Genomic DNA, 27,029 nt, shown 5'->3' with positions numbered 1-27,029 from the left:
TTCTTAATGTACTGTTGGATCCTATTGGCTAGTATCTTGTTGAGAATTTTTGCATCCATGCTCATCAGGGATATTGGTCTGTATTCTCCTTTTTGGTGGGGTCTTTGTCTGGTTTTGGAATTAAGGTGATGCTGGCCTCATGGAACGAATTTGGAAGTACTCCATCTCTTTCTATCTTTCCAAACAGCTTTAGTAGGATAGGTATGGTTTCTTCTTTAAACGTTTGATAGAATTCCCCTGGGAAGCCATCTGGCCCTGGTCTTTTGTGTCTTGGGAGGTTTTGGATGACTGCTTGAATTTCCTCTCTGCTTATTGGCCTGTTCAGGTTTTCTATTTCTTCCTCTTCCAGTTTTGGTAGTTTCTGGCTTTCCAGGAATGCGTCCATTCCTTTCTTCTAGATTGCCTAATTTGTTGGCATATGGCTGTTCATAATATGTTTTTAAAACCATTTGTATTTCCTTGGTGTTGGTAGTGATCTCTCCTTTCTTATTCATGATATTATTAATTTGGATCTTCTCTCTCTTCTGTTTAATAAGGCTGGCTAATGGTTTATGTATCTTATTAATTCGTTCAAAGAACCAACTCCTGGTTTTGTTGATCTGTTCTACAGTTTTTCTGGTCTCGATTTCGTTGAGTTCTGCTCGAATCTTAAATAACTCTCTTCCTCTGCTGGGTGTAGGATCTATCTGCTGTTTTTTTCCCTAGCTAGTTTATGTGTAAGGTTACCTTTGTATTCGAGTTCTTTTCAGTTTTTGAATGGAGGCTTCTATTGTGATGTATTTCCCCCTTAGGACTGCTTGTGCTGCATTCCAAAGATTTTGAACGGTTGTATCTTCATTCTCATTAGTTTCCATGAATCTTTTTTTAATAAATTAAGTTTTTATTTGTGTTCAATTTACCAACATACATAATAACAACTAGTGCTCATCACGTCAAGTGCCCCCCTCAGTGTCGATAACAATTCTCCCCACCACCCGCCCTCCTACCATTCTACCAACCTAGTTCGTTTCCCAGAGTTAGATGTCTATATGTTCTGGCTCCAATTCTCATGTGGAATCGTTGTTCCTGACCTTACGTGTATCTGGGTTGAATACAGCGATTTCCAAAGACCTTCTTCAATCAGAGTGTAGCTAGGATCCAACTCGCATGTACGAGTGGGTAGCAGACATCTGCCTCCAATGAATACACACTTCTGAGAGTTGAGCTTATGGCCTTTACCTCCACATCCAGCCTGCTGGTACACTTCGCTTCTAAAAGGCCTAGGCTCGCTGCTTGACGGAAGTGTTGGGAGAGGTAATTGGAATCTCCCTGCACACAACACTAGTGCCTCCAAGTTCAATCCAGCGATTTCCTAGTAATTCCTGTGGTAGACGGGTGCTACATACTAAGTTGCATATGTGAGAAGGTAGTTGAACGCCTTGTCCAAAAGCATCTTACTTCTGAGAGTTGAGCTCACCCTCAGTCCCTCACAGTTCCACATTGCCTGCAGATTGAGTTTCGCATGTCTTCACCAGAGACGTTTGCCAGAGACTTCTGAGTGCAAGTTAACAATGCAGACATGGAAGTTATCTCCAGGTGCAGTAGAGTGGTAATCTTGGAACCTCCTGACTCAGAATACTGCTACCTTCTATCTGCCATAAGAACGCAGCTAGTTGAGAGCTGGCTTCTAGGCATGCTTCTCTCTGAGAGCTGAGTTCAGTGCAGAACCCTCCCGCATCCTGCCTGACTGTAGACGTAGCTGCTAACATCCTTATGTTAGGTGCTGGGAGAGGTTTGGGGAATAGCATGTGTAAGCATTGGGCCTGAACTCACGTGTATCTGAGTTGAATACAGCGTTTTCCAATGGCCTTCTTCAATCAGAGTGTAGCTAGGTTCGAACTCCCATGTCCGAGTGGGTTGCAGACATCTGCCTCCCATGCTTACTTCTGAGGGTTGAGCTTACGGCCTGTACCTCCACATCCCGCTTGCAGATACCCTTCGCTTCTAAAAGGCCTAGACCTGCTGCGTGACGGAAGTGTTGGCAGAGGTAATTGAAGTCTCCAGGCACACAAGACTAGTGCCTCCAAGCTCAATCCAGCGAGTTCCTAGTAATTCCTGTGGTAGACTGGTATACATACTAAGTTCCATATGTGAGAAGGTAGCTGAACGCCTTGTCCAAAAGCATCTTACTTCTGAGAGTTGAGCTCACCCTCAGTCCCTCACAGTTCCACACTGCCTGCAGAGTGAGTTTCGCACGTCTTCACCAGAGTCGTTAGCCAAACGCTTGTGAGACGCAACTTAACAATGCCAACCGGACGGTATCTCCAGGTGCAGTAGAGTGGTAAGCTTGGAACCTCCTACTCACAATACTACACTTTCACACTGCCATAAGAACGCAGCTAGTTGAGAGCTGGCTTCTAGGCATGCTTCTCTGTGAGAGCTGAGTTCAGTGCAGAACACTCCCGCATCCTGCCTGACTGTAGACGTAGCTGATAACATCCATATGTTAGGTGCTGGGAGAGGTTTGGAGAATAGCATGTGTAAGCATTGGGCCTGAACTCACGTGTATCTGAGTTGAATACAGCGTTTTCCAATGGCCTTCTTCAATCAGAGTGTAGCTAGGTTGCAACTCCCATGTCCGAGTGGGTAGCAGAAATCTGCATCCCATGCATACACGCTTCTGAGAGTTGAGCATATGGCCTGTAACTCCACATCGTGCCTGCAGGTATCTTCGCTTCTAAAAGGCCTAGGACTGCTGAGTGACGGAAGTTTTAGGAGAGGTAATTAGAGTCTCCAGGCACACAAGACTAGTGCCTCCAAGCTCAATCCAGCGATTTCCTAGTAATTCCTGTGGTAGACTGGTGCTACATACTAAGTTCCATATGTGAGAAGGTAGCTGAACGCCTTGTCCAAAAGCATCTTACTTCTGAGAGTTAAGCTTACCCTCAGTCCCTCACAGTTCCACACTGCCTGCAGAGTGAGTTTCGCACGACTTCACCAGAGACGTTTGCCAAAGGATTGAGAGACGCAACTTAACAATGCAGACAAGGATGGTATCTCCAGGTGCAATACAGTGGTAATCTTGGAACCTCCTGACTTTGAATACTGCTACCTTATCACTGCCATAAGAACGCTGCTAGGTGAGAGCTGGCTTCTAGGCATGCGTCCCTGTGAGAGCTGAGGTCAGGGCAGAACCCTCCCGCATCCTGCATGAGTGTAGACATAGATGCTAACATCCTTATGTTAGGTGCTGGGAGAGGTTGGGGGAATAGCATGTGTCAGCATTGGGGCTGAACTCACGTGTATCTGAGTTGAATACAGCGTTTTACAACGGCCTTCTTCAATCAGAGTGTAACTAGGTCCAACTCCCATGTACTAGTGGGTTGCAGACATCTGCCTCCCATGCTTAATTCTGAGAGTTGAGATTACGGCCTGTACCTCCACATCCTGCCTGGAGGTACACTTCGCTTCGAAAGGGCCTAAGCCTGCTGCGTGACGGAAGTGTTGGCAGAGGAAATTGGAGTCTCCAGGCACACAAGACTAGTTCCTCCAATCTAATTCCAGCGATTTCCTAGTAATTCCTCTGGTAGACTGGTGCTACATACTAGATTCCATATGTGAGAAGGTAGCTGAACGCCTTGTCCAAAAGCAACTTACTTCTGAGAGTTGAGCTCACCCTCAGTCCCTCACTTTTGCACACTGACTCCAGAGTTAGATTCGGACGTCTTCACCAGAGACGATTGCCAGAGGCTTCTGAGTACAAGTTAACAATGCAGACCTGGAGGGTATCTCCAGGTGCAGTAGAGTGGTAATCTTGGTACCTCCTGACTCAGAATACTGCTACCTTCTCACTGTGATAAGAACGCAACTAGTTGAGAGCTGGCTTCTAGGCCTGCTTCCCTGTGAGAGCTGAGTTCAGGCACCACCCTCCCGCATCCTGCCTGACTGTAGACGTAGCTGCTAACATCCTTATGTTAGGTGCTGGGAGAGGTTGGGGGAATAGCATGTGTCAGCATTGGGACTGAACTCACGTGTATCTGAGTTGAATACAGCGTTTTCCAACGGCCTTCTTCAATCAGAGTGTAGCTTGGTTCCAACTCCCATGTACAAGTGTGTTGCAGACATCTGCCTCTCATGCTTACTTCTGAGGGTTGAGCTTATGGCCTGTACCTCCACATCCTGCTTGCAGATACAATTCGCTTCTAAAAGGCCTAGAACTGCTGCGTGACGGAAGTGTTGGGAGAGGTAATTGTAGTCTCCAGGCACACAAGACTAGTGCCACCAAGCTCAATCCAGCTATTTCCTATAATTCCTGTGGTAGACTGGTGCTACATACTAAGTTCCAAATGTGAGAAGGTAGCTGAACGCCTTGTCCTAAAGCATCTTACTTCTGAGAGTTGAGCTCACCCTCAGTCCCTCACAGTTCCACACTGCCTGCAGAGTGAGTTTCGCACGTCTTCACCAGAGACGTTTGCCAAAGGCTTGTGAGACAAAACTTAACAATGCAGACCAGTCCGGTATCTCCAGGTGCAGTAGAGTGGTAATCTTGGAACCTCCTGACTCAGAATACTGCTACTTTCTCACTGCCATAAGAACGTAGCTAGGTGAGAGCTGGCTTCTAGGCATGCTTCCCTGTGAGAGCTGAGGTCAGGGCAGAACCCTCCCGCATCCTGCCTGAGTGTAGACATAGTTGCTAACATCCTTATGTTAGGTGCTGGGAGAGGTTGGGGAATAGCATGTGTCAGCTTTGGGCCTGAATTCACGTGTTTCTGAGTTGAATACAGCGTTTTCCAATGGCCTTCTTCAATCAGAGTGTAGCTAGGTTCCAACTCCCATGTCCGAGTGGGTACCAGACATCTGCCTCCCATGCATACACACTTCTGAGAGTTGAGCTTATGGCCTACCTCCACATCCTCCCTGCAGGTACCTTTCGCTTCGAAAAGGCTTAAGCCTGCTGCGTGACGGAAGTGTTGGGAGAGGTGTTTGGAGTCTCCAGGCACACAAGACTAGTGCTCCAATCTAAATCCAGCGATTTCCTAGTAATTCCTGTGGTAGACTGGTGCTACATACTAAGTTCCATATGTGAGAAGGTAGCTGAACGCATTGTCCAAAAGCATCTTACTTCTGAGAGTTGAGCTCACCATCAGTCCCTCACAGTTCCACACTGCCTGCAGAGTGAGTTTCGCACGTCTTCACCAGAGACGTTTTCCAAAAGATTGTGAGACATGGGATCCCTGGGTGGCGCAGCAGTTTGGCGCCTGCCTTTGGCCCAGTGCGCGATCCTGGAGACCCGGGATCGAATCCCACATCAGGCTCCCGGTGCATGGAGCCTGCTTCTCCCTCTGCCTATGTCTCTGTGCCTCTCTCTCTCTCTCTCTCTCTCTCTCTGTGACTATCATAAATAATAAATAAAAAAATTAAAAAAAAAATCAAAAACAAAAGCTTGTGAGACGCAACTTAACAATGCAGACAAGGACGGTATCTCTAGGTGCAGAAGTGTGGTAATCTTGGAACCTCCTGACTCAGAATACTGCTACGTTCTCACTGCCATTGGAACGCAGCTAGATGAGAGGTGGCTTCTAGGCATGCTTCCCTGTGAGAGCTGAGGTCAGGGCAGAACTCTCCCGCATCCTGCCTGAGTGTAGACATAGCTGCTAACATCCTTATGTTAGGTGCTGGGAGACGTTGGGGGAATAGCATGTGTCAGCATTGGGCCTGAACTCACGTGTATCTGAGTTGAATACAGCGTTTTCCAATGGCCTTCTTCAATCAGGGTGTAGCTAGTTTCCAATTCCCATGTACTAGTGGGTTGCAGTCATATGCCTCCCATGCTTATTTCTGAGAGTTGAGATTACGGCCTGTACCTCCACATCCTCCCTGCAGGTACCCTCCGCTTCGAAAAGGCCTAAGCCTGCTGCGTGACGGAAGTGTTGGGAGAGGTAATTGGAGTCTCTAGGCATACAAGACTAGTGCCACCAAGCTCAATCCAGCGATTTCCTAGTAATTCCTGTGGTTGACTGGTGCTACATACTAAGTTCCATATGTGAGAAGGTAGCTGAACGCCTTGTCCAAAAGCATCTTACTTCTGAGAGTTGAGCTCACCGTCAGTTCCTCACAGTTCCACACTGCCTGCAGAGTGAGTTTCGCACGTCTTAACCAGAGACGTTTGCCAAAGGCTTGTGAGACACAACTTTACAATGCAGACTTAGACGGTATCTCCAGGTGCAGTAGAGTGGTAATCTTGGAACCTACTGACTCAGAATATTGCTACCTTCTCACTGCCATGAGAACGCAGCTAGTTGAGAGCAGGCTTCTAGGCATGCTTCCCTGTGAGAGGTGAGGTCATGGCAGAACCCTCCAGCATCCTGCCTGCTTGTAGACATATTTGCTAACATCCTTATGTTAGGTGCTGGGAGAGGTTGGGGGAATAGCATTTGCATCATTGGGCCTGAACTCACGTGTAGCTGAGTTGATAACATCGTTTTCCAATGGCCTTCTTCTTCAATGTTTTTTTTCAATTTTTATTTATTTGTGATAGAGAGAGAGAGAGAGAATGAGGCAGAGACACAGGCAGAGGGAGAAGCACGCTCCATGCACCGGGAGCCCGACGTGGGATTCGATCCCGGGTCTCCAGGATCGTGCCCTGGGCCAAAGGCAGGCGCCAAACCGCTGCGTCACCCAGGGATCCCCCAATGGCCTTCTTCAATCCGAGTGTAGCTAGGTTCCAACTCCCATGTCCGAGCGGGTAGCAGACATCTGCCTCCCATGCATACACACTTCTGAGAGTTGAGCTTATGGCCTGTACCTCCACATCCAGCCGGCTGGAACCCTTGGCTTCTAAAAGGCCTAGGCTCGCTGTTTTACGGAAGTGCTGGACGAGGTAATTGGAATTGCCCGGCACACAAGACGAGTGCCTCCAAGCTCAATTCACGATTTCCCAGTAATTCTTGTGGTAGACAGGTGTTACATACTAAGTCCATATGTGAGAATGTAGTTGAACGCCTTATCCAAAAGCATCTTACTTCTGAGAGTTGAGCTCAGCCTCAGTCCCTCACAGTTCCACACTGCCTGCAGAGTGAGTTTCACACGTCTTCACCAGAGACGATTCCCAGAGGCTTCTGAGTACAAGTTAACAATGCAGACCTGGACGGTATCTCCAGGTGCAGTAGAGTGGTAATCTTGGAACCTCCTGACTCAGAGTACTGCTACCTACTCACTGCCAGAGGAATGCAGCTAGTTGACAGCTGGCTTCAAGACATGCTTCCCTGTGAGAGCTGAGGACAGGGCAGAACCCTCCCGCATCCTGCCTGACTGTAGGAGTAATTGCTAGCATCCTTATGTTAGTGGCTGGGAGAGGTTGCGGGAAAAGCATGTGTGAGCACTGGGCCTAAACTCCCGTGTATCTGAGTTGAATACAGCGATTTCCAACGGCTTTCCTCAACCAGAGTGTAGCCAGGTTCCAACTCCCATGTCCGAGTGGGTAGCAGACATCTGCCTCCCATGCCTACACACTTCTGAGAGTTGAGCTTATGGCCTGTACCTCCACATCCAGCCTGCTGGTACCCTTGGCTTCTAAAAGGCCTCGGCTCGCTGTTTGACGGAAGTGCTGGACGAGGTAATTGGAATCTCCCGGCACACAAGACGAGTGCCTCCAAGCTCAATTCACGATTTCCCAGTAATTCTTGTGGTAGACAGGTGCTACATACTAAGTTCCATATGTGAGAAGGTAGCTGAACGCTTTGTCCTAAAGCATCTTATTTCTGAGAGTTGAGCTCACCATCAGTGCCTCACAGTTCCACACTGCCTGCAGAATGAGTTTCACAAGTCTTCACCAGAGACGATTGCCAGAGGCTTCTGAGTACAAGTTAACAATGCAGACCTGGAGGGTATCTCCAGGTGCAGTAGAGTGGTAATCTTGGAACCTCCTGACTCAGAGTACTGCTACCTTCTCACTGCCATAGGAATGCAGCTAGTTGACAGCTGGCTTCAAGACATGCTTCCCTGTGAGAGCTGAGGACAGGGCAGAACCCTCCCGCACCCTGCCTGACTGTAGGAGTAGCTGCTAACATCCTTATGTTAGTGGCTGGGAGAAGTTGCGGGAAAAGCATGTGTGAGCACTGGGCCTGAACTCCCGTGTATCTGAGTTGAATACAGCGATTTCCAACGGCTTTCATCAATCAGAGTGTAGCCAGGTTCCAACTCCCATGTCCGAGTGGGTAGCAGACATCTGCCTCCCATGCATACACACTTCTGAGAGTTGAGCTTATGGCCTGTACCTCCACATCCAGCCTGCTTGTACGTTAGCTTCTAAAAGGCCTAGGCTCGCTGTTTGACGGAAGTGCTGGGAGAGGTAATTGGAATCTCCCGGCACACAAGACGAGTGCCTCCAAGCTCAATTCACGATTTCCCAGTAATTCTTGTGGTAGACAGGTGCTACGTACTAAGTTCCATATGTGAGAAGGTAGCTGAACGGCTTGTCCAAAAGCATCTTACTTCTGAGAGTTGAGCTCACCCTCAGTCCCTCACAGTTCCACACTGCCTGCAGAGTGAGTTTCACACGTCTTCACCAGAGACGATTGCCAGAGGCTTCTGAGTACAAGTTAACAATGCAGACCTGGAGGGTAACTCCAGGTGCAGTAGAGTGGTAATCTTGGAACCTCCTGTCTCAGAGTACTGCTACCTTCCCACTGCCAGAGGAATGCAGCTAGTTGACAGCTGGCTTCAAGACATGCTTCCCTGTGAGAGCTGAGGACAGGGCAGAACCCTCCCGCATCCTGCCTGACTGTAGGAGTAGCTGCTAGCATCCTTATGTTAGTGGCTGGGAGAGGTTGCGGGAAAAGCATCTGTGAGCACTGGGCCTAAACTCCCGAGTATCTGAGTTGAATACAGCGATTTCCAACGGCTTTAATCAAAAGGAGTGTACTAGGTTCCAAATCCCAAGTACGAGCGGGTAGCAGACATCTGCCTCCAATGCATACACACTTCTGAGAGTTGAGCTTATGGCCTGTACCTCCACATTCAGCCTGGTTGTACCCTTGGCTTCTAAAAGGCATAGGCTCGCTGTTTGACGGAAGTGCTGGGAGAGGTAATTGGAATCTCCCGGCACACAAGACGAGTGCCTCCAAGCTCAATTCACGATTTCCCAGTAATTCTTGTGGTAGACAGGTGCTACATACTAAGTTCCATATGTGAGAAGGTAGCTGAACGCCTTGTCCAAAAGCATCTTACTTCTGAGAGTTGAGCTCAGCCTCAGTCCCTCACAGTTCCACACTGCCTGCAGAGTGAGTTTCGCAGGTCTTCAGCAGAGACGTTTGCAAGAGGCTTCTGAGACGCAGGGTAACAATGCAGACCTGGAGGGTATCCCCAGGTGCAGTAGAGTGGAAATCTTGGAACCTCCTGACTCAGAATACTGCTACCTTCTCACTGCCATAGGAATGCAGCTAGTTGACAGCTGGCTTCAAGACATGCTTCCCTGTGAGAGCTGAGGACAGGGCAGAACCCTCCCGCATCCTGCCTGACTGTAGGAGTAGCAGCTAAACTCCTAATGTTAGTGGCTGGGAGAGGTTGCGGGAAAAGCATGTGTGAGCACTGGGCCTGAACTCCCGTGTATCTGAGTTGAATACAGCGATTTCCAACGGCTTTCCTCAACAAGGGTGTAGCTAGGTTTCAAATCCCATGTACGAGGGGGTAGCAGACATCTGCCTCCCATGCATACACACTTCTGAGAGTTGAGCTTATGGCCTGTACCTCCACATCCAGCCTGCTGGTACCCTTGGCTTCTAAAAGGCCTAGGCTCGCTGTTTGACGGAAGTGCTGGGAGACTTAATTGGAATCTCCCTGCACACAAGACGAGTGCCTCCAAGCTCAATTCACGATTTCCCAGTAATTCTTGTGGTAGACAGGTGCTACATACTAAGTTCCATATGAGAGAAGGTAGCTGAACGCCTTGTCCAAAAGCATCTTACTTCTGAGAGTTGAGCTCACCCTCAGTCCCTCACAGTTCCACACTGCCTGCAGAGTGAGTTTCACACGTCTTCACCAGAGACAATTGCCAGAGGCTTCTGAGTACAAGTTAACAATGCAGACCTGGAGGGTATCTCCAGGTGCAGTAGAGTGGTAATCTTCGAACCTCCTGACTCAGAGTACTGCTACTTCTCACTGCCATAGGAATGCAGTTAGTTGACAGCTGGCTTCAAGACATGCTTCCCTGTGAGAGCTGAGGACAGGGCAAAACCCTCCCGCATCCTGCCTGACTGTAGGAGTAGCTGCTATCATCCTTATGTTAGTGGCTTGGAGAGGTTGCGGGAAAAGGATGTGTGAGCACTGGGCCTGAACTCCCGTGTATCTGAGTTGAATACAGTGATTTCCAACGGCTTTCATCAATCAGAGTGTGCCAGGTTCCAACTCCCATGTCCGAGTGGGTAGCAGACATCTGCCTCCCATGCATACACACTTCTGAGAGTTGAGCTTATGGCTTGTACCTCCACATACAGCCTGCTGGTACCCTAGGCTTCTAAAAGGCCTAGGCTCGCTGTTTGACGGAAGTGTTTGCAGAGGTATTTGGAATCACACGGCACACAAGACTAGTGCCTCCAAGATCAGTCCAGGGATTTCCTAGTAATTCCTGTGGTAGACTGGTGCTACATACTAAGTTCCATACGTGAGAGGGTAGCTGAACGCCTTGTCCAAATGCATCTTACTTCTGAGAGTTGAGCTCAGCCTCAGTCCCTCACAGTTCCACACTGCCTGCAGAGTGAGTTTAGCAGGTCTTCTCCAGAGACGTTTGCCAGAGGCGTATGAGACGCAGGGTAACAATGCAGACCTGGAGGGTATCTCCAGGTGCAGGAGAGTGGTAATCTTGGAACCTACAGACTCAGAGTACTGCTACCTTCTCACTGCCATAGGAATGCAGCTAGTTGACAGCTGGCTTCAAGACATGCTTCCCTGTGAGAGCTGAGGACAGGGGAGAACCCTCCCGCATGCTGCCTGACTGTAGGAGTAGCTGCTAACATCCTAATGTTAGTGGCTGGGAGAGGTTGCGGGAAAAGCATGTGTGAGCACTGGGCCTGAACTCTCGTGTATCTGAGTTGAATACAGCGATTTCCAACAGCTTTCCTCAACAAGAGTGTAGCTAGGTTCCAAATCCCATGTACGAGCGGGTAGCAGACATCTGCCTCCCATGCATACACACTTCTGAGAGTTGAGCTTATGGCCTGTACCTCCACATCCAGCCTGCTGGTACCCTTGGCTTCTAAAAGGCCTCGGCTCGCTGTTTGACGGAAGTGTTGGGAGAGGTAATTGGAATCTCCCGGCACACAAGACGAGTGCCTCCAAGGTCAATTCACGATTTCCCAGTAATTCTTGTGGTAGACAGGTGCTACATACTAAGTTCCATATGTGAGAAGGTAGCTGAACGCCTTGTCCAAAAGCATCTTACTTCTGAGAGTTGAGCTCAGCCTCAGTCCCTCACAGTTCCACACTGCCTGCAGAGTGAGTTTCACACGTCTTCACCAGAGACGATTGCCAGAGGCTTCAGAGTACAAGTTAAAAATGCAGACCTGTAGGGTATCTCCAGGTGCAGTAGAGTGGTAATCATGGAACCTCCTGACTCAGAATACTGCTACCTTCTCACTGCCATAGCAATGCAGCTAGTTGACAGCTGGCTTCAAGACATGGTTCCCTGTGAGAGCTGAGGACAGGGCAGAACCCTCTCGCATCCTGCCTGACTGTAGGAGTAGCTGCTAAAATCCTTATGTTAGCGTCTGGGAGAGGGTGCGGGAAAAGCATGTGTGAGCACTGGGCCTGAACTCCCGTGTATCTGAGTTGAATACAGCGATTTCCAACGGCTTTCCTCAATCAGAGTGTAGCCAGTTTCCAACTCCCATGTACGAGCGGGTAGCAGACATCTGCCTCCCATGCATACACACTTCTGAGAGTTGAGCTTATGTCCTGTACCTCCACATCCAGCCTGCTGGTACCCTTGGCTTCTAAAAGGCCTAGGCTCGCTGTTTGACGGAAGCCTTGGGAGAGGTAATTGGAATCACCCGGCACACAAGACTATTGCCTCCAAGCTCAGTCCAGCGATTTCCTAGTAATTCCTGTGTAGACTGGTGCTACATACTAAGTTCCATACGTGAGAGGGTAGCTGAACGCCTTGTCCAAATGCATCTTACTTCTGAGAGTTGAGCTCAGCCTCTGTCCCTCACAGTTCCACACTGTCTGCAGAGTGAGTTTCGCAGGTCTTCACCAGAGACGTTTGCCAGAGGCTTCTTAGACGCAGGGTAACAATGCAGACCTGGAGGGTATCCCCAGGTGCAGTAGAGTGGTAATCTTGGAACCTACAGACTCAGAGTACTGCTACCTTCTCACTGCCATAGGAATGCAGCTAGTTGACAGCTGGCTTCAAGACATGCTTCCCTGTGAGAGCTGAGGACAGGGCAGAACCCTCCCGCATCCTGCCTGACTGTAGGAGTAGCTGCTAACATCCTAATGTTAGTGGCTGGGAGAGGTTGCGGGAAAAGCATGTGTGAGCACTGGGCCTGAAGTCTCGTGTATCTGAGTTGAATACAGCGATTTCCAACGGCTTTCCTCAACAAGAGTGTAGCTAGTTCCAAATCCCATGTACGAGCGGGTAGCAGACATCTGCCTCCCATGCATACACACTTCTGAGAGTTGAGCTTATGGCCTGTACCTCCACATCCAGCCTGCTGGTACCCTTGGCTTCTAAAAGGCCTAGGCTCGCTGTTTGACGGAAGTGCTGGGAGAGGTAATTGGAATCTCCCTGCACACAAGACGAGTGCCTCCAAGCTCAATTCACGATTTCCCAGTAATTCTTGTGGTAGACAGGTGCTACATACTAAGTTCCATATGTGAGAAGGTAGCTGAACGCCTTGTCCAAAAGCATCTTACTTCTGAGAGTTGAGCTCAGCCTCAGTCCCTCACAGTTCCACACTGCCTGCAGAGTGAGTTTCGCACGTCTTCAGCAGAGACGTTTGCCAGAGGCTTCTGAGACGCAGGGTAACAATGCAGACCTGGAGGGTATCCCCAGGTGCAGTAGACTGGTAATCTTGGAACTTCCTGACTCAGAATACTGCTACCTTCTCACTGCCATAGGAATGCAGCTAGTTGACACCTGGCTGCAAGACATGCTTCCCTGTGAGAGCTCAGGACAGGGCAGGACCCTCCCGCATCCTGCCTGACTGTAGGAGTAGCTGCTGACATCCGAATGTTAGTGGCTGGGAGAGGTTGCGGGAAAAGTATGTGTGAGCACTGGGCCTGAACTCCCGTGTATCTGAGTTGAATACAGCGATTTCCAACGGCTTTCGTCAACAAGAGTGTAGCTAAGTTCCAAATCCCATGTACGAGCGGGTAGATGACATCTGCCTCCCATGCATACACACTTCTGAGAGTTGAGCTTATGGCCTGTACCTCCACATCCAGCCTGCTGGTACCCTTGGCTTCTAAAAGGCCTAAACTCGCTGTTTGTCGGAAGTGTTGGGAGAGGTAATTGGAATCTCCCGGCACACAAGACGAGTGCCTCCAAGCTCAATTCACGATTTCCCAGTAATTCTTGTGGTAGACAGGTGCTACATACTAAGTTCCATATGTGAGAAGGTAGCTGAACGCCTTGTCCAAAAGCATCTTACTTCTGAGAGTTGAGCTCACCCTCAGTCCCTCACAGTTCCACTGTGCCTGCAGAGTGAGTTTCACACAGCTTGACCAGAGACGATTGCCAGAGGCTTCTGAGTACAAGTTAGCAATGCAGACCTGGAGGGTATCTCCAGGTGCAGTAGAGTGTAATCTTGGAACCTCCTGACTCAGAGTACTGCTACCATCTCACTGCCAGAGGAATGCAGCTATTTGACAGCTGGCTTCAAGACATGCTTCCCTGTGAGAGCTGAGGACAGGGCAGAACCCTCCCGCATCCTGCCTGACTGTAGGAGTAGCTGCTAACATCCTTATGTTAGTGGCTGGGAGAGGTTGCGGGAAAAGCATGTGTGAGCACTGGGCCTGAACTCCCGTGTATCTGAGTTGAATACAGCGATTTCCAACGGCTTTCCTCAACCAGAGTGTAGCTAGGTTCCAAATCCCATGTACGAGCGGGTAGCAGACATCTGTCTCCCATGCATACAAACTTCTGAGAGTTGAGCTTATGGCCTGTACCTCCACATCCAGCCTGCTGGTACCCTTGGCTTCTAAAAGGCCTAGGATCGCTGTTTGACGGAAGTGCTGGGAGAGGTAATTGGAATCTCCCGGCACAAAAGACGAGTGCCTCCAAGCTCAATTCACGATTTCCCAGTAATTCTTGTGGTAGACAGGTGCTACATACTAAGTTCCATATGTGAAAAGGTAGCTGAACGCCTTGTCCAAAAGCATCTTACTTCTGAGAGTTGAGCTCACCCTCAGTCCCTCACAGTTACACACTGCCTGCAGAGTGAGTTTCACACGTCTTCACCAGAGACGATTGCCAGAGGCTTCTGAGTACAAGTCAACAATGCAGACCTGGAGGGTATCTCCAGGTGCAGTAGAGTGGTAAAGTTGGAACTTCCTGACTCAGAGTACTGCTACTTCTCACTGCCATAGGAATGCAGCTAGTTGACAGCTGGCTTCAAGACATGCTTCCCTGTGAGAGCTGAGGACAGGGCAGACCCCTCCCGCATCCTGCCTGACTGCAGGAGTAGCTGCTAACTTCCTTATGTTAGTGGCTTTGAGAGTTTGCGGGAAAAGCATGTGTGAGCACTGGGCCTGACCTCCCGTGTATCTGAGTTGAATACAGCGATTTCCAACGGGTTTCATCAATCAGAGTGTAGCCAGGTTCCATAACCCATGTCCGAGCGGGTAGCAGACATCTGCCTCCCATGCATACACACTTCTGAGAGTTGAGCTTTTGGCCTGTACCTCCACATCCAGCCTGCTGGTACCCTTGGCTTCTAAAAGGCCTAGGCTCGCTGTTTGACGGAAGTGTTGGGAGAGGTATTTGGAATCACACGGCACACAAGACTAGTGCCTCCAAGATCAGTCCAGCGATTTCCTAGTAATTCCTGTGGTAGACTGGTGCTACATACTAAGTTCCATACGTGAGAGGGTAGCTGAACGCCTTGTCCAAATGCATCTTACTTCTGAGAGTTGAGCTCAGCCTCAGTCCCTCACAGTTCCACACTGCCTGCAGAGTGAGTTTCGCAGGTCTTCACGAGAGACGTTTGCCAGAGGCTTCTGAGACGCAGGGTAACAATGCAGACCTGGAGGGTATCCCCAGGTGCAGTAGAGTGGTAATCTTGGAACCTCCTGACTCAGAATACTGCTACCTTCTCACTGCCATAGGAATGCAGCTAGTTGACAGCTGGCTTCAAGACATGCTTCCCTGTGAGAGCTGAGGACAGGGCAGAACCCTCCCGCATCCTGCCTGACTGTAGGAGTAGCTGCTAACATCCTAATGTTAGTGGCTTGGAGAGGTTGCGGGAAAAGCATGTGTGAGCACTGGGCCTGAACTCCCGTGTATCAGAGTTGAATACAGCGATTTCCAAAAGATTTCCTCAACAAGAGTGTAGCTAGGTTCCAAATCCCATGTACGAGCGGGTAGCAGACATCTGCCTCCCATGCATACACACTTCTCAGAGTTGAACTTATGGCCTGTACCTCCACAACCAGCCTGCTGGTACCCTTGGCTTCTAAAATGCCTAGGCTCGCTGTTTGACGGAAGTGTTGGGAGAGGTAATTGGAATCTCCCGGCACACAAGACGAGTGCCTCCAAGCTCAATTCACGATTTCCCAGTAATTCTTGTGGTAGATAGGTGCTACATACTAAGTTCCATATGTGAGAAGGTAGCTGAACGCCTTGTCCAAAAGCATCTTACTTCTGAGAGTTGAGCTCACCCTCAGTCCCTCACAGTTCCACACTGCCTGCAGAGTGAGTTTCACACAGCTTCACCAGAGACGATTGCCAGAGGCTTCTGAGTACAAGTTAACAATGCAGACCTGGAGGGTATCTCCAGGTGCAGTAGAGTGTAATCTTGGAACGTCCTGACTCAGAATACTGCTACCTTCTCACTGCCAGAGGAATGCAGCTAGTTGACAGCTGGCTTCAAGACATGCTTCCCTGTGAGAGCTGAGGACAGGGCAGAACCCTCCCGCATCCTGCCTGACTGTAGGAGTAGCTGCTAACATCCTTATGTTAGTGGCTGGGAGAGGTTGCGGGAAAAGCATGTGTGAGCACTGGGCCTGAACTCCCGTGTATCTGAGTTGAATACAGCGATTTCCAACGGCTTTCATCAATCAGGGTGTAGCCAGCTTCCAACTCCCATGTCAGAGTGGGTAGCAGACATCTGCCTCCCATGCATACACACTTCTGAGAGTTGAGCTTATGGCCTGTACCTCCACATCCAGCCTGCTGGTACCCTTGGCTTCTAAAAGGCCTAGGCTCGCTGTTTGACGGAAGTGCTGGGAGAGGTAATTGGAATCTCCCGGCACAAAAGACGAGTGCCTCCAAGCTCAATTCACGATTTCCCAGTAATTCTTGTGGTAGACAGGTGCTACATACTAAGTTCCATATGTGAAAAGGTAGCTGAACGCCTTGTCCAAAAGCATCTTACTTCTGAGAGTTGAGCTCACCCTCAGTCCCTCACAGTTCCACACTGCCGGCAGAGTGAGTTTCACACGTCTTCACCAGAGACGATTGCCAGAGGCTTCTGTGTACAAGTTAACAATGCACACCTGGAGGGTATCTCCAGGTGCAGTAGAGTGGTAAACTTGGAACTTCCTGACTCAGAGTACTGCTACTTCTCACTGCCATAGGAATGCAGCTAGTTGACAGCTGGCTTCAAGACATGCTTCCCTGTGAGAGCTGAGGACAGGGCAGACCCCTCCCGCATCCTGCCTGACTGCAGGAGTAGGTGCTAACTTCCTTATGTTAGTGGCTTTGAGAGTTTGCGGGAAAAGCATGTGTGAGCACTGGGCCTGAACTCCCGTGTATCTGAGTTGAATACAGCGATTTCCAACGGCTTTCCTCAATCAGAGTGTAGCCAGGTTCCATATCCCATGTCCGAGTGGGTAGCGGACATCTGCCTCCCATGCATACACACTTCTGACAGTTGGCTTATGGCCTGTACCTCCACATCCAGCCTGCTGGTACCCTTGGCTTCTAAAAGGCCTAGGCTCGCTGTTTGACGGAAGTGTTGGGAGACGTATTTGGAATCACACGGCACACAAGACTAGTGCCTCCAAGCTCAGTCCAGCGATTTCCTAGTAATTCCTGTGGTAGACTGGTGCTACATACTAAGTTCCATACGAGAGAGGGTAGCTGAACGCCTTGTCCAAATGCATCTTACTTCTGAGAGTTGAGCTCAGCCTCAGTCCCTCACAGTTCCACACTGCCTGCAGAGTGAGTTTCGCAGGTCTTCACGAGAGACGTTTGCCAGAGGCTTCTGAGACGCAGGGTAACAATGCAGACCTGGAGGGTATCCCCAGGTGCAGTAGAGTGGAAATCTTGGAACCTCCTGACTCAGAACACTGCTACCTTCTCACTGCCATAGGAATGCAGCTAGTTGACAGCTGGCTTCAAGACATGCTTCCCTGTGAGAGCTGAGGACAGGGCAGAACCCTCCCGCATCCTGCCTGACTGTAGGAGTAGCAGCTAACCTCCTAATATTAGTGGCTGGGAGAGGTTGCGGGAAAAGCATGTGTGAGCAGTGGGCCTGAACTCCCGTGTATCTGAGTTGAATACAGCGATTTCCAACGGCTTTCCTCAACCAGAGTGTAGCTAGGTTCCAAATCCCATGTACGAGGGGGTAGCAGACATCTACCTCCCATGCATACACACTTCTGAGAGTTGAGCTTATGGCCTGTACCCCCACATCCAGCCTGCTGGTACACTTGGATTCTAAAAGGCCTAGGCTCGCTGTTTGACGGAAGTGCTGGGAGAGGTAATTGGAATCTCCCGGCACAAAAGACGAGTGCCTCCAAGCTCAATTCACGATTTCCCAGTAACTCTTGTGGTAGACAGGTGCTACATACTAAGTTCCATATTTGAGAAGGTAGCTGAACGGCTTGTCCAAAAGCATCTTACTTCTGAGAGTTGAGCTCACCCTCAGTCCCTCACAGTTCCACCCTGACTGCAGAGTGAGTTTCACACGTCTTCACCAGAGACGATTGCCAGAGGCTTCTGAGTACAAGTTAACAATGCAGACCTGGAGGGTATCTCCAGGTGCAGTAGAGTGGTAATCTTGGAACCTCCTGACTCAGAGTACTGCTACCTTCTCACTGCCATAGGAATGCAGCTAGTTGACAGCTGGCTTCAAGACATGCTTCCCTGTGAGAGCTGAACAGGGCAGAACCCTCCCGTTTCCTGCCTGACTGTAGGAGTACCTGCTAACATCCTTATGTTAGTGGCTGGGAGAGGTTGTGGGAAAAGCATGTGTGAGCACTGGGCCTGAACTCCCGTGTATCTGAGTTGAATACAGCGATTTCCAACGGCTTTCCTCAATCAGAGTGTAGCCAGGTTCCAACTCCCATGTCCGAATGGGTAGCAGACATCTGCCTCCCATGCATACACACTTCTGAGAGTTGAGCTTATGGCCTGTACCTCCACATCCAGCCTGCTGGTACCCTTGTCTTTTAAAAGGCCTAGGCTCGCTGTTTGACGGAAGTGTTGGGAGAGGTAATTGGAATCACCCGGCACACAAGACTAGTGCCTCCAAGCTCAGTCCAGCGATTTCCTAGTAATTCCTGTGGTAGACTGGGGCTACATACTAAGTTCCATACGTGAGAGGGTAGCTGAACGCCTTGTCCAAAACCATCTTACTTCTGAGAGTTGAGCTCAGCCTCAGTCCCTCACAGTTCCACACTGCCTGCAGAGTGAGTTTCGCACGTCTTCACCAGAGACGTTTGCCAGAGGCTTCTGAGACGCAGGGTAACAATGCAGACCTGGAGGGTATCCCCAGGTGCAGTAGACTGGTAATCTTGGAACCTCCTGACTCAGAATACTGCTACCTTCTCACTGCCATAAGAATGCAGCTAGTTGACAGCTGGCTTCAAGTCATGCTTCCCTGTGAGAGCTGAGGACAGGGCAGAAACCTCCCGCATCCTGCCTCACTATAGGAGAAGCTGCTAACATCCTAATGTTTGTGGCTGGGAGAGGTTGCGGGAACACCATGTGTGAGCACTGGGCCTGAACTCCTGTGTATCTGAGTTGAGTACAGCGATTTCCAACAGCTTTCCTCAACAAGAGTGTAGCTAGTTTCCAAATCCCATGTACGAGCGGCTATCAGACATCTGCCTCCCATGCATACACACTTCTGAGAGTTGAGCTTACGGCCTGTACCTCCACATCCAGCCTGCTGGTACCCTTGGCTTCTAAAAGGCCTAGGCTCGCTGTTTGACGGAAGTGCTGGGAGAGGTAATTGGAATCACCCGGCACAAAAGACTAGTGCCTCCAAGCTCAGTTCAGCGATTTCCTAGTAATTCCTGTGGTAGACTGGTGCTATATACTAAGTTCCATACGTGAGAGGGTAGCTGAACGCCTTGTCCAAAACCATCTTACTTCTGAGAGTTGAGCTCAGCCTCAGTCCCTCACAGTTCCACACTGCCTGCAGAGTGAGTTTCGCAGGTCTTCAGCAGAGACGTTTGCCAGAGGCTTCTGAGACGCAGGGTAACAATGCAGACCTGGAGGGTATCCCCAGGTGCAGTCGACTGGTAATCTTGGAACCTCCTGACTCAGAATACTGCTACCTTCTCACTGCCAAAAAATGCAGCTAGTTGACAGCTGGCTTCAAGACATGCTTCCCTGTGAGAGCTGAGGACAGGGCAGAACCCTCCCGCATGCTGCCTGACTGTAGGAGTAGCTGCTAACATCCTTATGTTAGTGGCTGGGAGAGGTTGCGGGAAAAGCATGTGTGAGCACTGGGCCTGAACTCCCGTGTATCTGAGTTGAATACAGCGATTTCCAATGGCCTTCTTCAATCACAGTGTAGCTAGGTTCCAACTCCCATGTCCGAGTGGGTAGCAGACATCTGCCTCCCATGCATACACACTTCTGAGAGTTGAGCTTATGGCCTGTACCTCCACAGCCAGCCTGCTGGTACCCTTGGCTTCTAAAAGGCCTAGGCTCGCTGTTTGACGGAAGTGCTGGGAGAGGTAATTGGAATCTCCCGGCACACAAGACGAGTGCCTCCAAGCTCAATTCACGATTTCCCAGTAATTCTTGTGGTAGACAGGTGCTACATACTAAGTTCAATATGTGAGATGGTAGCTGAACGCCTTGTCCAAAAGCATCTTACTTCTGAGAGTTGAGCCCACCCTCAGTCCCTCACAGTTCCACACTGCCTGCAGAGTGAGTTTCACACGTCTTCACCAGAGACGATTGCCAGAGGCTCCTGAGTACAAGTTAACAATGCAGACCTGGAGGGTATCTCCAGGTGCAGTAGAGTGGTAATCTTGGAACCTCCTGACTCAGAGTACTGCTACTTCTCACTGCCATAGGAATGCAGCTAGTTGACAGCTGGCTTCAAGACATGCTTCCCTGTGAGAGCTGAGGACAGGGCAGACCCCTCCCGCATCCTGCCTGACTGCAGGAGTAGGTGCTAACTTCCTTATGTTAGTGGCTTTGAGAGTTTGCGGGAAAAGCATGTGTGAGCACTGGGCCTGAACTCCCGTGTATCTGAGTTGAATACAGCGATTTCCAACGGCTTTCCTCAATCAGAGTGTAGCCAGGTTCCATATCCCATGTCCGAGTGGGTAGCGGACATCTGCCTCCCATGCATACACACTTCTGACAGTTGGCTTATGGCCTGTACCTCCACATCCAGCCTGCTGGTACCCTTGGCTTCTAAAAGGCCTAGGCTCGCTGTTTGACGGAAGTGTTGGGAGACGTATTTGGAATCACACGGCACACAAGACTAGTGCCTCCAAGCTCAGTCCAGCGATTTCCTAGTAATTCCTGTGGTAGACTGGTGCTACATACTAAGTTCCATACGAGAGAGGGTAGCTGAACGCCTTGTCCAAATGCATCTTACTTCTGAGAGTTGAGCTCAGCCTCAGTCCCTCACAGTTCCACACTGCCTGCAGAGTGAGTTTCGCAGGTCTTCACGAGAGACGTTTGCCAGAGGCTTCTGAGACGCAGGGTAACAATGCAGACCTGGAGGGTATCCCCAGGTGCAGTAGAGTGGAAATCTTGGAACCTCCTGACTCAGAACACTGCTACCTTCTCACTGCCATAGGAATGCAGCTAGTTGACAGCTGGCTTCAAGACATGCTTCCCTGTGAGAGCTGAGGACAGGGCAGAACCCTCCCGCATCCTGCCTGACTGTAGGAGTAGCAGCTAACCTCCTAATATTAGTGGCTGGGAGAGGTTGCGGGAAAAGCATGTGTGAGCAGTGGGCCTGAACTCCCGTGTATCTGAGTTGAATACAGCGATTTCCAACGGCTTTCCTCAACCAGAGTGTAGCTAGGTTCCAAATCCCATGTACGAGGGGGTAGCAGACATCTACCTCCCATGCATACACACTTCTGAGAGTTGAGCTTATGGCCTGTACCCCCACATCCAGCCTGCTGGTACACTTGGATTCTAAAAGGCCTAGGCTCGCTGTTTGACGGAAGTGCTGGGAGAGGTAATTGGAATCTCCCGGCACAAAAGACGAGTGCCTCCAAGCTCAATTCACGATTTCCCAGTAACTCTTGTGGTAGACAGGTGCTACATACTAAGTTCCATATTTGAGAAGGTAACTGAACGGCTTGTCCAAAAGCATCTTACTTCTGAGAGTTGAGCTCACCCTCAGTCCCTCACAGTTCCACCCTGACTGCAGAGTGAGTTTCACACGTCTTCACCAGAGACGATTGCCAGAGGCTTCTGAGTACAAGTTAACAATGCAGACCTGGAGGGTATCTCCAGGTGCAGTAGAGTGGTAATCTTGGAACCTCCTGACTCAGAGTACTGCTACCTTCTCACTGCCATAGGAATGCAGCTAGTTGACAGCTGGCTTCAAGACATGCTTCCCTGTGAGAGCTGAACAGGGCAGAACCCTCCCGTTTCCTGCCTGACTGTAGGAGTACCTGCTAACATCCTTATGTTAGTGGCTGGGAGAGGTTGTGGGAAAAGCATGTGTGAGCACTGGGCCTGAACTCCCGTGTATCTGAGTTGAATACAGCGATTTCCAACGGCTTTCCTCAATCAGAGTGTAGCCAGGTTCCAACTCCCATGTCCGAATGGGTAGCAGACATCTGCCTCCCATGCATACACACTTCTGAGAGTTGAGCTTATGGCCTGTACCTCCACATCCAGCCTGCTGGTACCCTTGTCTTTTAAAAGGCCTAGGCTCGCTGTTTGACGGAAGTGTTGGGAGAGGTAATTGGAATCACCCGGCACACAAGACTAGTGCCTCCAAGCTCAGTCCAGCGATTTCCTAGTAATTCCTGTGGTAGACTGGGGCTACATACTAAGTTCCATACGTGAGAGGGTAGCTGAACGCCTTGTCCAAAACCATCTTACTTCTGAGAGTTGAGCTCAGCCTCAGTCCCTCACAGTTCCACACTGCCTGCAGAGTGAGTTTCGCACGTCTTCACCAGAGACGTTTGCCAGAGGCTTCTGAGACGCAGGGTAACAATGCAGACCTGGAGGGTATCCCCAGGTGCAGTAGACTGGTAATCTTGGAACCTCCTGACTCAGAATACTGCTACCTTCTCACTGCCATAAGAATGCAGCTAGTTGACAGCTGGCTTCAAGTCATGCTTCCCTGTGAGAGCTGAGGACAGGGCAGAAACCTCCCGCATCCTGCCTCACTATAGGAGAAGCTGCTAACATCCTAATGTTTGTGGCTGGGAGAGGTTGCGGGAACACCATGTGTGAGCACTGGGCCTGAACTCCTGTGTATCTGAGTTGAGTACAGCGATTTCCAACAGCTTTCCTCAACAAGAGTGTAGCTAGTTTCCAAATCCCATGTACGAGCGGCTATCAGACATCTGCCTCCCATGCATACACACTTCTGAGAGTTGAGCTTACGGCCTGTACCTCCACATCCAGCCTGCTGGTACCCTTGGCTTCTAAAAGGCCTAGGCTCGCTGTTTGACGGAAGTGCTGGGAGAGGTAATTGGAATCACCCGGCACAAAAGACTAGTGCCTCCAAGCTCAGTTCAGCGATTTCCTAGTAATTCCTGTGGTAGACTGGTGCTATATACTAAGTTCCATACGTGAGAGGGTAGCTGAACGCCTTGTCCAAAACCATCTTACTTCTGAGAGTTGAGCTCAGCCTCAGTCCCTCACAGTTCCACACTGCCTGCAGAGTGAGTTTCGCAGGTCTTCAGCAGAGACGTTTGCCAGAGGCTTCTGAGACGCAGGGTAACAATGCAGACCTGGAGGGTATCCCCAGGTGCAGTCGACTGGTAATCTTGGAACCTCCTGACTCAGAATACTGCTACCTTCTCACTGCCAAAAAATGCAGCTAGTTGACAGCTGGCTTCAAGACATGCTTCCCTGTGAGAGCTGAGGACAGGGCAGAACCCTCCCGCATGCTGCCTGACTGTAGGAGTAGCTGCTAACATCCTTATGTTAGTGGCTGGGAGAGGTTGCGGGAAAAGCATGTGTGAGCACTGGGCCTGAACTCCCGTGTATCTGAGTTGAATACAGCGATTTCCAATGGCCTTCTTCAATCACAGTGTAGCTAGGTTCCAACTCCCATGTCCGAGTGGGTAGCAGACATCTGCCTCCCATGCATACACACTTCTGAGAGTTGAGCTTATGGCCTGTACCTCCACAGCCAGCCTGCTGGTACCCTTGGCTTCTAAAAGGCCTAGGCTCGCTGTTTGACGGAAGTGCTGGGAGAGGTAATTGGAATCTCCCGGCACACAAGACGAGTGCCTCCAAGCTCAATTCACGATTTCCCAGTAATTCTTGTGGTAGACAGGTGCTACATACTAAGTTCAATATGTGAGATGGTAGCTGAACGCCTTGTCCAAAAGCATCTTACTTCTGAGAGTTGAGCCCACCCTCAGTCCCTCACAGTTCCACACTGCCTGCAGAGTGAGTTTCACACGTCTTCACCAGAGACGATTGCCAGAGGCTCCTGAGTACAAGTTAACAATGCAGACCTGGAGGGTATCTCCAGGTGCAGTAGAGTGGTAATCTTGGAACCTCCTGACTCAGAGTACTGCTACCTTCTCACTGCCATAGGAATGCAGCTAGTTGACAGCTGGCTTCAAGACATGCTTCCCTGTGAGAGCTGAGGACAGGGCAGAACCCTCCCGCATCCTGCCTGACTGTAGGAGTAGCTGCTAACATCCTTATGTTAGTGGCTGTGAGAGGATGCGGGAAAAGCATGTGTGAGCACTGGGCCTGAACTCCCGTGTATCTGAGTTGAATACAGCGATTTCCAATGGCCTTCTTCAACCAGAGTGTAGCTAGGTTCCAAATCCCATGTACGAGCGGGTAGCAGACATCTGCCTCCCATGCATACACACTTCTGAGAGTTGAGCTTATGGCCTGTACCTCCACAGCCAGCCTGCTGGTACCCTTGGCTTCTAAAAGGCCTAGGCTCGCTGTTTGACAGAAGTGCTGGGAGAGGTAATTGGAATCACCCGGCACACAAGACTAGTGCCTCCAGCTCAGTTCAGCGATTTCCTAGTAATTCCGGTGGTAGACTGGTGCTACATACTAAGTTCCATACGTGAGAGGGTAGCTGAACGCCTTGTCCAAAACCATCTTACTTCTGAGAGTTGAGCTCAGCCTCAGTCCCTCACAGTTCCACACTGCCTGCAGAGTGAGTTTCGCAGGTCTTCAGCAGAGACGTTTGCCAGAGGCTTCTGAGACGCAGGATAACAATGCAGACCTGGAGGGTATCCCCAGGTGCAGTCGACTGAAATCTTAGAACCTCCTGACTCAGAGTACTGCTACCTTCTCACTGCCATAGGAATGCAGCTAGTTGACAGCTGGCTTCAAGACATGCTTCCCTGTGAGAGCTGAGGACAGGGCAGAACCCTCCCGCATCCTGCCTGACTGTAGGAGTAGCTGCTAACATCCTTATGTTAGTGGCTGGGAGAGGTTGCGGGAAAAGCATGTGTGAGCACTGGGCCTGAACTCCCGTGTATCTGAGTTGAATACAGCGAATTCCAATGGCCTTCTTCAATCACAGTGTAGCTAGGTTCCAACTCCCATGTCCGAGTGGGTAGCAGACATCTGCCTCCCATGCATACACACTTCTGAGAGTTGAGCTTATGGCCTGTACCTCCACATCCATCCTGCTGGTACCCTTGGCTTCTAAAAGGCCTAGGCTCGCTGTTTGACGGAAGTGCTGGGAGAGGTAATTGGAATCACCCGGCACACAAGACTAGTGCCTCCAAGCTCAGTTCAGCGATTTCCTAGTAATTCCTGTGGTAGACTGGTGCTACATACTAAGTTCCATACGTGAGAGGGTAGCTGAACGCCTTGTCCAAAACCATCTTACTTCTGAGAGTTGAGCTCAGCCTCAGTCCCTCACAGTTCCACACTGCCTGCAGAGTGAGTTTCGCAGGTCTTCAGCAGAGACGTTTGCCAGAGGCTTCTGAGACGCAGGGTAACAATGCAGACCTGGAGGGTATCCCCAGGTGCAGTCGACTGGTAATCTTGGAACCTCCTGACTCAGAATACTGCTACCTTCTCACTGCCATAGGAATGCAGCTAGTTGACAGCTAGCTGGCTTCAAGCCATGCTTCCCTGAGAGAGCTGAGGACAGGGCAGAACCCTCCCGCATGCTGCCTGACTGTAGGAGTAGCTGCTAACATCCTAATGTTAGTGGCTGGGAGAGGTTGCGGGAAAAGCATGTGTGAGCACTGGGCCTGAACTCCGGTGTATCTGAGTTGAATACAGCGATTTCCAACGGCTTTCCTCAAACAGAGTGTAGCTAGGTTCCAAATCCCATGTACGAGCGGGTAGCAGACATCTGCCTCCCATGCATACACACTTCTGAGAGTTGAGCTTATGGCCTGTACCTCCACAGCCAGCCTGCTGGTACCCTTGGCTTCTAAAAGGCCTAGGCTCGCTGTTTGACGGAAGTGCTGGGAGAGGTAATTGGAATCTCCCGGCACACAAGACTAGTGCCTCCAAGCTCAATTCACGATTTCCCAGTAATTCTTGTGGTAGACATGTGCTACATACTAAGTTCAATATGTGAGATGGTAGCTGAACGCCTTGTCCAAAAGCATCTTACTTCTGAGAGTTGAGCCCACCCTCAGTCCCTCACAGTTCCACACTGCCTGCAGAGTGAGTTTCACACGTCTTCACCAGAGACGATTGCCAGAGGCTCCTGAGTACAAGTTAACAATGCAGACCTGGAGGGTATCTCCAGGTGCAGTAGAGTGGTAATCTTGGAACCTCCTGACTCAGAGTACTGCTACCTTCTCACTGCCATAGGAATGCAGCTAGTTGACAGCTGGCTTCAAGACATGCTTCCCTGTGAGAGCTGAGGACAGGGCAGAACCCTCCCGCATCCTGCCTGACTGTAGGAGTAGCTGCTAACATCCTTATGTTAGTGGCTGTGAGAGGATGCGGGAAAAGCATGTGTGAGCACTGGGCCTGAACTCCCGTGTATCTGAGTTGAATACAGCGATTTCCAATGGCCTTCTTCAACCAGAGTGTAGCTAGGTTCCAAATCCCATGTACGAGCGGGTAGCAGACATCTGCCTCCCATGCATACACACTTCTGAGAGTTGAGCTTATGGCCTGTACCTCCACAGCCAGCCTGCTGGTACCCTTGGCTTCTAAAAGGCCTAGGCTCGCTGTTTGACGGAAGTGCTGGGAGAGGTAATTGGAATCACCCGGCACACAAGACTAGTGCCTCCAGCTCAGTTCAGCGATTTCCTAGTAATTCCGGTGGTAGACTGGTGCTACATACTAAGTTCCATACGTGAGAGGGTAGCTGAACGCCTTGTCCAAAACCATCTTACTTCTGAGAGTTGAGCTCAGCCTCAGTCCCTCACAGTTCCACACTGCCTGCAGAGTGAGTTTCGCAGGTCTTCAGCAGAGACGTTTGCCAGAGGCTTCTGAGACGCAGGATAACAATGCAGACCTGGAGGGTATCCCCAGGTGCAGTCGA

Source organism: Canis aureus, chromosome 15 (assembly GCF_053574225.1).
Source record: "Canis aureus isolate CA01 chromosome 15, VMU_Caureus_v.1.0, whole genome shotgun sequence".
Taxonomy (NCBI): Eukaryota; Metazoa; Chordata; class Mammalia; order Carnivora; family Canidae; genus Canis; species Canis aureus.
This window is presented reverse-complemented; position numbering follows the sequence as displayed.